Source organism: Psittacula echo (genome assembly GCF_963264785.1).
Source record: "Psittacula echo genome assembly, chromosome: 1".
NCBI lineage: Eukaryota > Metazoa > Chordata > Aves > Psittaciformes > Psittacidae > Psittacula > Psittacula echo.
In genome coordinates, this window is record NC_137735.1 from 72,510,703 (window position 1) to 72,519,844 (window position 9,142).

General features: G+C 49.3%; 1 protein-coding gene across 4 annotated transcripts in view; it reads right to left on the reverse strand.

Annotated features, from left to right (window-relative positions):
- Positions 1–7,658, reverse strand: part of JADE1 (jade family PHD finger 1) — a 42,533-nt gene extending 34,875 nt beyond the window's left edge. The window contains exons 1-2 of one of the 4 annotated variants that reach the window (XM_080614065.1): positions 6,081–6,103; positions 3,581–3,685 (exon numbers count right to left, since the gene is read on the reverse strand). The gene's annotated coding sequence lies outside the window, so the exon portion shown is untranslated. Of the gene's footprint in view, positions 1–3,580; positions 3,686–6,080; positions 6,350–6,422; positions 6,623–7,411 lie in introns of those variants that run through there. The other 3 variants (XM_080614064.1, XM_080614067.1, XM_080614066.1) reach the window with 3 other exon arrangements.
- Between the last annotated feature and the right edge of the window lie 1,484 nt (positions 7,659–9,142).

Genomic DNA, 9,142 nt, shown 5'->3' on the forward strand with positions numbered 1-9,142 from the left:
AGCATAGTGTATATACACTGAGACACACTCATGACCTTGCAAGGAGTAAGAAAATTTGACATCCTACTCCTCCACATCTTTCTGGATACATGTGGTTTGAGTTCATCTTTTCCCATCCCTACTTTCTGCAAATTCACAAAGTAAGGGAAGACCAGGAAGCTTCTCCTTCCTACCTGGTACTTAAAAAAGTCCCCAACAAACTAAACAGTTTTGTTGTTGGTATTCTTTAAAGGAAAGAGTGGTATTCACACCTCTCCATCCAAACACTCCCCATAGTTCTGCAGGAAAAAAGAGAAGACAGAACAGAAGCTACTTCCCTGCAGTATAGAATATTAGGTAAGACAGCTCATTTCCTTGTCCACTCTGGTGAGGTTTCTGAAGTTGGCCTGAGAAAAGCTTGTGTTCTCAAAAATAACAGTCAAAGAAATACACCATCTGATGAAGCTTCTGTGAGAGTCCTTTATAGAAGGGTGGGGAGTTAAAATCCAGGGACCTCATTTTCTCATCTTTGAACCTGAGTTCACAGGGAGCTAAATCGCAGATGGAAAAAGGAGCATTCAGTTTCTTAGAGCAAGTCTCAAACCTCCCAAGATCAATGCCCTGGAATTTTGCCATTATAATAAAACAGCTTTTTTTAACTTCTAAAATAATTTTACACTGTTCCCACCAGATGTTCATATCCACAGTTCAGAAAACACATTCTAGAGATAACACTACAACAGCTAGTAAGAACTACAACCACACAGATTGAAATGCTGCTGTCCTTTAGGGTCCCATAGTGCCTGTAGCTCAAAGACTACTGGTTTCTATTGGGTGATGGTGACCTCAAAGTCACACAAGAACCACATCTGAAATAAACCCAGTGATGGTTAGGTGCAGACCGAAGGCACAGGCTTTCCTTGTTCAATCACATTTTCCCAGCATGTTTAGAGAATACCTGTGAATTCAAGTAACACTTTTGTAATCTTCAAGAAGAATGGAGAAAAAAAAAAAACAAAACCAAAACCAAACAACAAACCTGTAGTAACTCTTTTCATTAACTAAAAATAAGGAGGTATCACTATCACACTGAAAAAGGCAGAAGGGAAGAGCTATCAAACTTCTCAGTAAAATTACTTATTTCCTTCTCTTTCCTTTCCTTATCTGAGATTTGAGGGCCAGAAATATTACTTTCCCTTTAATTTCTTGCCCTTCACAGCCATGAAAATGTTGTCATTTTTCACCTGACTTTATTATGACCCACACTTACTATACCCAGGTGCATATACAATGCATCTGGTCCAACTCTGAGCTCATTAAAACGTATTCTGAAACTAAAGTACACCTGTCAATTCCAATGCGTCAGAAGTAAATACAGGTTCATCAAGACTGACTGCATCACAGCTAGTTTAATGGCACATATTGGCTGTGATTACCATACCTGTAAGTAAAATAAGCATAAAAAGGGTGAAATATTTAAGACAAGCTTTAAAATTCATACCAATAGCAGTAAAAACTATGCACCCGGTCTACAGCACTTGCAGGACAGGAAGAGACCACCCAGGTTACCAAGTGTAATTCCCAACGACTGCATGCAACCACATAATTGCTGTTTAGCCCAGAAGCTTCCACAGAACATTCACTGCACCCACACATGCTTCAGAATAACCTGCCAATCCCCTTCACAAAATGAAGCAAGGAAGCAGCCAACCAAGCAGTGCCCCTGAGCCCTGTGTCTCCCATCACAAAATTTGTACAGAAGTTTTTCCCAAATTCTTACCCCAAAAGGGCATTTACCCATATACTGTTCACCTACAGAGGGAGCCCACACTTGGGAAGCTACAAGAGTCCAGCAGCCCTAGAGTCCTGCATCACCATGCCAAACATTTCCCAAGACTTTAGTGACACTTGTAAATAACCCAACAACTTTGGCTTGACGTTTCAGTTTCATTTCTTGAAAAGATGATTGCTTCTTCACTTTAAAAGCATCCGTTCAGAAATCAGACAGACCAACACACAGCATGCTGACAGTTATCTGCTGATAGTTATTTCTCCTGAGGACTCTATTATAACATTTACCCATTTATTGGGGGGAAAGGGGAGAAAGGGAGAGAGAGATCAACACACAGACAACAACAAAACACACACATGGACTAAGGCAAACGCCAGCCTTCAACCACAGTCATCAGCGGCTCTTCCATGCTTTCTCATCATGCTAGCTCTGGAAGCGAAGCTTTACTCATTGATCAGGTACAAACTTCAAACATACAAATATAACTCTGGATTTACATGGTACAACTGCTATAATTTACATGGCACATTTTTAAAGGTAAGATTACACTGCGTGAAATGTTTCTTCTGGCTACTGCATTTTGGAGAAAGCACTAAACCTTACCTAATATACTTGTAAAATGCTATGCAAACGGAATGACTGGATGATATTCATATAATCAATGTCAGGCTACAAAATCACATTTGGATTTACATATCCTTGTGGAGGTGAGTAACAAACATCTAATTCTACACAAGTAACTAGACACAGTTAGGAATACAGACATTGCTGTCCACTTCCAAGTATCTGCTGGTAGATGCAGTACAGCGGGTTAGAACTAGCAGCATGACACGGTACAGCAAATACACTGATCACTGTTTTTACCAGTAAGCATTATCATGCTCCTCTGATCATAGAACCAACAAAAGTCACAAACCATTCTGGGCAGTAACACCAAGATCCTTCTTCTTACTTTTATTTCTTCCACACTGAAGTCCCAGGAGTTGCACAGGTTAAGAGTGAAAAAAAAAAATCCAAATCCTTATTCCTAGCTTCTTCAGAGCAGAAACCCCCATAAAGCTGGCAAAGCAGTACGCCCATGTGCAACACATCACAGAACTTTCTATGTTATTACTGCACGCTTAAGAACACCCTACACTTTTTCCTCTCTGTCTGACCCCAGTAGAGAGACATGATCAAATAGGAAGATATAAAGTGTGTCACTCTTTGTTATGCAAATAGCTAAACAGAACCAGGTTTTGAAAAATAATTATACATGAAAAAAAACCCTATATCCTCAGGTCAAAGGTTTTACATAGCACAACTCTTACTAAAGTATTTTCAAGGGCTGTATAAACCTCTGGGTAAAAGGAGTGTATAACTGAAGCCCTGACAATTAACTGTAACCATGCTAACGTGTGTCGCTACAATGAACTGCACTGAACAGCTGCAGAGACAGAATGGGAAGAAAGCAGAATTATGACAGACGTACACCCTGAAGACAAACTGAAAAACTGGCTTTTACTGAAAATAACCCACTAACTGCAACGAAACTAAGACCTAATTATCTCTAGTAAACAAGAAATCGCTTCAAAACACTTATTGTATGAATGGAAGTGTGACATAGTCTTAATGACATGGATAGTAGATGAAGGCATGGCTTGTATCTCACAAACAGGTAAAATCCATGTAGAACTTTATTATTCCTCTTTAATCCCTAGGAAAGCTTCGACAGCAACGTTTTATGGTCAACAAAGAAACAAAAAGAGTTATTTAATTAAATACTGCAATACTACATAGCACAGTCCACAGTTTAAAAGAGCCACAGACCTTGAATTTGGAGAAAAAAATCTTCCAAGTCTCATGAAGTAAGAAAGTATGTCCCAATGCCAAGAGTGTTCTCCACAAGGAATATTCCTGCTGACTTCAGCGCACCTATTCGAAATTTGACAAGGAAAGGCAGAAGCACAATTTGGATGTAAGAGCCCAACACTTTTCAGCAAGCCACGTTTATTTATGCACCTGTGCAAGTCAGCTCATAACACTACCCTACAACCTGCAGTGGCAGGAAATTATTCCCAAACTGTGCCAGTGAAACTGTCTGCCCAAAACTTTGAGCAATGATAAACTGGGCTCCATGAATTGATGCAACCCACGCCGCACCCATAGCAGTTCACCTCTTCCATACAGAAAAAGCTGTCAGCTTGGTCAGCTCCAGCTGAAAACAGGAGCACGAAGCAGCAGTACTAACCACATACAGAACACATCTGAGGAAAGACTGGAAGGGTTTGGGTTTTTTGGTTTGGTGGGGTTTTTTTTGTTTTGTTTTGTTGGTTTGTTTTTTTTTTTTGTTTTGGTTTTGGTTTTTTTTGTTGTTTTTTTTTACAGTATTCTGCGAATTGGGAATGAAACCAGAGAAGCTGGAAGGGAAACCTGCAGCTGTGAGGGGAAAGGGGAGTTTATTATTATTATTTTAAACATATGTATTAAACATAGCTCAAAAGCAGGGAGCGAGTGGTATCCGACGCCAGAGGGAAAATCCTGCCACTAAAACGTACGACCCTTGCTGTTTCAACAATATCTCACTGAGTGTGAGAAACCTCTAGAAATAGAATCATAAGAAGCATATTTTGGCATAACTTTTACGAAGGTTTTACGTTTGCAAGTGTGGGCAGCTTTTGACTTACTTAAAAGACAGCACCTGCTTAAAAAGGAAATTATTCTAAATCACAGCTAAATCTTCCTCTTTAAAAAAAAAAAAAAAAAAAAACACCGAAACCCAGCCTGGCATAAAAGCATTCTCCTGCTTTTATGTTAAAGTGTCAACTAAAATGTGTTGCTAAATGCTATCAGAATTTCTAATAGTACCTAACAGCTACCAAGACGCAGCAATCTATTTTTAATGCTTGTGTGCAGTCACACAAACCATGCATTGGAGAGGGACCTTTTACAAGGGCATGTAGTGACAGGACAAGGGGGAATGGCTTTAAACTGACAGAGGGGAGATTGAGATTGGATATTACAAGTAAATTCTTCCCTGTGAGGGTGCTGAGGCCCCGGCACAGGTTGTCCGGAGAAGCCGTGGCTGCCCCATCCCTGGCAGTGTTCAAGGCCAGGCTGAACGGGGTCCGAAGCAACCTGGTCTAGTGGAAATTGTGCCTGCCCATGGCAGGGGGTTGGAGCTGGATAAGTTTTATAGCCCCTTCCAACCCAGAACCGTTCTATGATTCTATGTCACACATGGCCAGTCCTTGCTGGGCTAGTGACAGGTCTCAAAATCCCGCGGACTTCACCGATAGCCGAACCTAATAAACTCTAGCCCCATAAAGCTGTCAGAAGAGGGAAGAGACGGAGGAAGAGGCAAGTGAGAGGACGCCCTCGTCCGGGAAGCGTAGCCTTCTGCACCGCCTTCCAGGTGAGCAGTGCCTCTACCGATGCCAAGGAGCCGGCGCTGCGGCCAGGGGCCGCCTTTCCTGCGAGTGGAAGCCGGGGCTCCAAGACTAAATTCAAAACCGGCGCCTACCGCCCCTCGCTCGCCGGCTCTCTGCCGGCCGGGTGCCGCTCGGGGCGGCTCCTTCCTCCTCCTTCTCCCTCAGCTCCCGGCCCGGCGGACGGCGGCTGCCCACCCCGGAGCCGCCGAAGCACGGGCAGCAGCGGGCAGAAGGAAGGAGAGGAGCGGCCTCGCTGCACCTCCTTCGCGGGGTGGCACCTTCCCGGGCAGCGGCACGGCGGCCAGTTTCCACTCGAAACGGCCCGGCTTGCCCCCTCGTCCTCCTCTCGGCTCCCTCTGCCGCCTGCAGCACCAATCCGCTCGGCCGCGGCCACAAATCAAACTTGGTATCCCCAGCCCCGCTGCCTCTACCCCAAAGCCCTGGCACTGCCCGAAACGGCAGAAGCACCTTCCCGACCCCTCCATCCCCATCCCCGCGTTGCGGTGGGGGAGACGGGACACCGGTTTCGCGGATGGAGCAGCATCAGCAGGACGGACGAGACTTGAGCTCATTTTATGTCTGTCTCTCCTCCCACTCCCAGACAGTTCTGGAAACTGTGTATCACCTCTTGTCACAGGAAACCAACCAGCAGGCGGTGCAAACAAACAAACACCCTCTGCCTCCACCCTCCCAAAATAACGACCGCCCCACCGCCTATCGCTAATGAACGGGCGGGCGTGAACGGCAGCGAAAAGCAAAAATTAAAAATTAAAATAAAACCCCAAAACGGCCTCGGAACGCAGGCGGCTACCCGAGCCCAGGGACCAGCAGGGTGGCAGCAGCAGCCGGGCGGCTTTGTCTAATTTCATCAAGTGGAATACCGCTGGAACCGCGCTCACCTCCAACGGGAGGCCGAGACCGGGCCGCCGCAGGGCACACAGCGGTTACCTCAGCACAGCCCCATCCCGCCTGCACTGGGATCCCGGAGCTACCTAGACCGGCGCCCAACCAACTTCTGGCGTTTGCCGCCGCTCCCCGACGCAAGAATTCTTGCTCTGTTACGTTCGCGTTTCAACACCGCCGGTGACGTTTCGTTCCCTCGTCAACAAACACGGGCACAGCCACGCCGATCACCCCGGCAGAGCTCCGTCCTGCACAGAGCCCCCGCCGGAGTTTGCACACTTCACACCATCCCGTGCCCCTTCTCGCACCGCACCCGCCTCCCCGGGGATGCCCTGCACCTGCCGGCCGCAGCGCTGCCGCCCCTGCCCGGCGGGGCTGCTCGCAACACGTGCACTCCTGGGCTCCGCAACTTGCTCCGCAGCGGGACACGCCGTGCGCTCTCCGGGGCACAGGGGGTGGGTACGGTCGCACCTCTGGCTAACCACCCGCCGCTGTCCGCCTCCAGCGGAGCTGCCATCGGTGCCTGTGCCCTAGCGCATTCCCTCCCGCGTTCAGCCAGTGCACGGCTGGCCGGCTGCGGCGCAAAACAACTTGTGCTTAATTTCACCGATGAGCAGTTTTTATGCTTTTCAAGCATTTTTTTTCTACAAGCGAAAGCCAAGTGCGCCCGAGGGGGGAGGGGGGACCAGTGTAGTTACAGAGCTGCTTATGCACACCCTGAACACATCCTCCCCCACGTACACGCTCCCGGCGATGGGTCTAGTGGACATGTGGGTAACACGGTGACAGGCAGTGGCCATGGCTTCCCCCGCCCCCTTCCCACACATCACCATCCGAGCAGGACCTGCGCTCTACTATTGCCATCTGTCTACCAAGTTACTCCAATGCTTCCCGCTTCCCGCGGCGGGCGATGCCCCTGGGGCTCTCCCCCAGCGCAGCCCGAGGCGCGGGGCCGGCGCCTCAGTTGGCCGCAGTACCTCGGGAGCTGCGCGGTCCTCGCCTGCGGCGGCGGAACAAAAAGCCGGGCGCCGGTGCCGGCGCAGCCTCCCCGCCCTGTTCCCACCGCCCCGTCCCTCCCGCCCGCCCCGGCCCGGCACAAGTTGCTCGTGGGATAGCGGAGCCGCAAGTCGGCCGCCTCCCCTCGCCCGGCACCGAGCCGCGCGGCTCTTGGCGCCATGTTAATGACGTACTATCTTATTTCCACTAGGCAGCGACCTTCGGCACCGAACTGCTCTCCCGCCGCCTCCGGAGCGACAAAAAAAAACCATCAAATATGGCTGTGCTGGCGGTTTCCCCCGGCTGGCGCGGCGGCGGCGGGCACGGTTACCTGCTGGCGGCGGCGGCGGGGCGGCGGCGAGGGCGGGTAGCGCGGCCGGGCTCCCCCTGCGCGGAGGGCTCGGGGCCGCCTCATGAGTTCGGCGCGGCGCCGGGGACCGGGCGCGGAGAGCGGCTCCCTGCGCCACACACACCACAGACACAGAGAGACTCCCTCTGACTGACGTTTGTACTTGTTATGGAGGAAGGACTCCGTGAATCAAACTCGTTTCTGGGTCACTGCTGCCACAGGGGGGAGCTACTTTAATCCCCTGCCAAAACGGGAAGGCTAGGGAAGCGGGGGGGGGTGGGGGGGGGATAATAATCGCGTACCGCCAGGGAGGGGACGGCCCCGCGGGAGCCGCCGTTAACTCTTGGCGGGCCGCGCCCGTCTCGCAGCCGCCAAGCCCCGGGCAGCTCGCCGGCGGGCTGCTCAGCACCCGGTTATGCCCACTTGGCCGGAGCCCGGGGGGGCGCGGATGACTGGGTCCGAACGCGTTCGCGCTGGTGTTGGAGCGGGCTCGCAGAGGACGAGAGGAGCCGACGGCGCAGGGCTGGCAGCTGGGAAACGAATGGTGTCTGCACCCAGGTCCCGCCCGTGGCACTGCTGGCGTTACCCTGCGACCATTGCCTCTTCTCTCCCCAAAATTCCAGCCGATTTCACAAGCAGGAACTACAGTGCTGCACAGGCTTCCTGTGAGTAACACACAGTGTGCTGGGTTTGAGGCAGAGAAACTGAGGCACCCAAGAGTTAAATGGTGCGGCCGCATACACAGTGAGTAATTGCCAGGGCAAGAATAAAACTGCAGGGTCCCCATTTCAGCCCCAGCGCTACCCCTCCATCTCCCAACTTTGACACTTAGGAAGGACCAGAAAGAGCTAACACACGCTGAGGTTCAGTTCACATCTTTCTAGCAGAAAACCAAATTATTTTAAATTGGCATCAAATTACATGCTAAAGTTCCCATTATCAAAAAAAGTATGAATGCGGATTTCTTTATTTTCCACATAAATCACTTTACCTCATGCCATGCACCCGTGCTCCATGACTGAAGAACTCCCCCTTTTGAACAGCGTTCCTGAGCAAATGCAGTGTGAGGTAATGAATACCATGAAGAAGATTCGGCATAATCTCAGAATTAAGGCAATCTGTGGAAGGTAATCCCCATAACTGCAAATACAAATTAACGCAGCCTCCACAGCAGTCTGCCAGAGAATCCCGCTTTAGCTCAATAGAGGAACTGGGTCATTACTCATCCATGCAAATGGAGTCATTCATCCTGCCATCTCACCCACCTACCTACCCAAGAATGAAACAGGACTTGCATTGCTACACATCCTAAAAAGTTGTACTTTACTACAAAAATATCCTTTCCCTGCCCCAAGATATTTTTTCACTGTGAAAATAGGACAGTTGTGGGTTTATATGTAGAACAGCCTGAAACATCTTCAGGTTGTAGAGCCTAAAAGCCTTTGATTCTCTTTGTTTTCATCTCCATGAAAATCAGAAAACACACCAATTTGCTATATTCTCCTGTACTTCCCTGGATGTCCAGACCAGCACTCCAGTTAAAACCATTCATATTCACAGGATCAGGGCCTCAGCTCTTTGCCATTCGGGGCACTTGTGATCATCTGTGTGACAGACCAGGTCAGATTATCTGATAAATAATCTGCTTATTGCCAGACTTACATCCACACACCCATCATCTCACTCCTGAGCTCCCAGGAGCCTACCCCATGC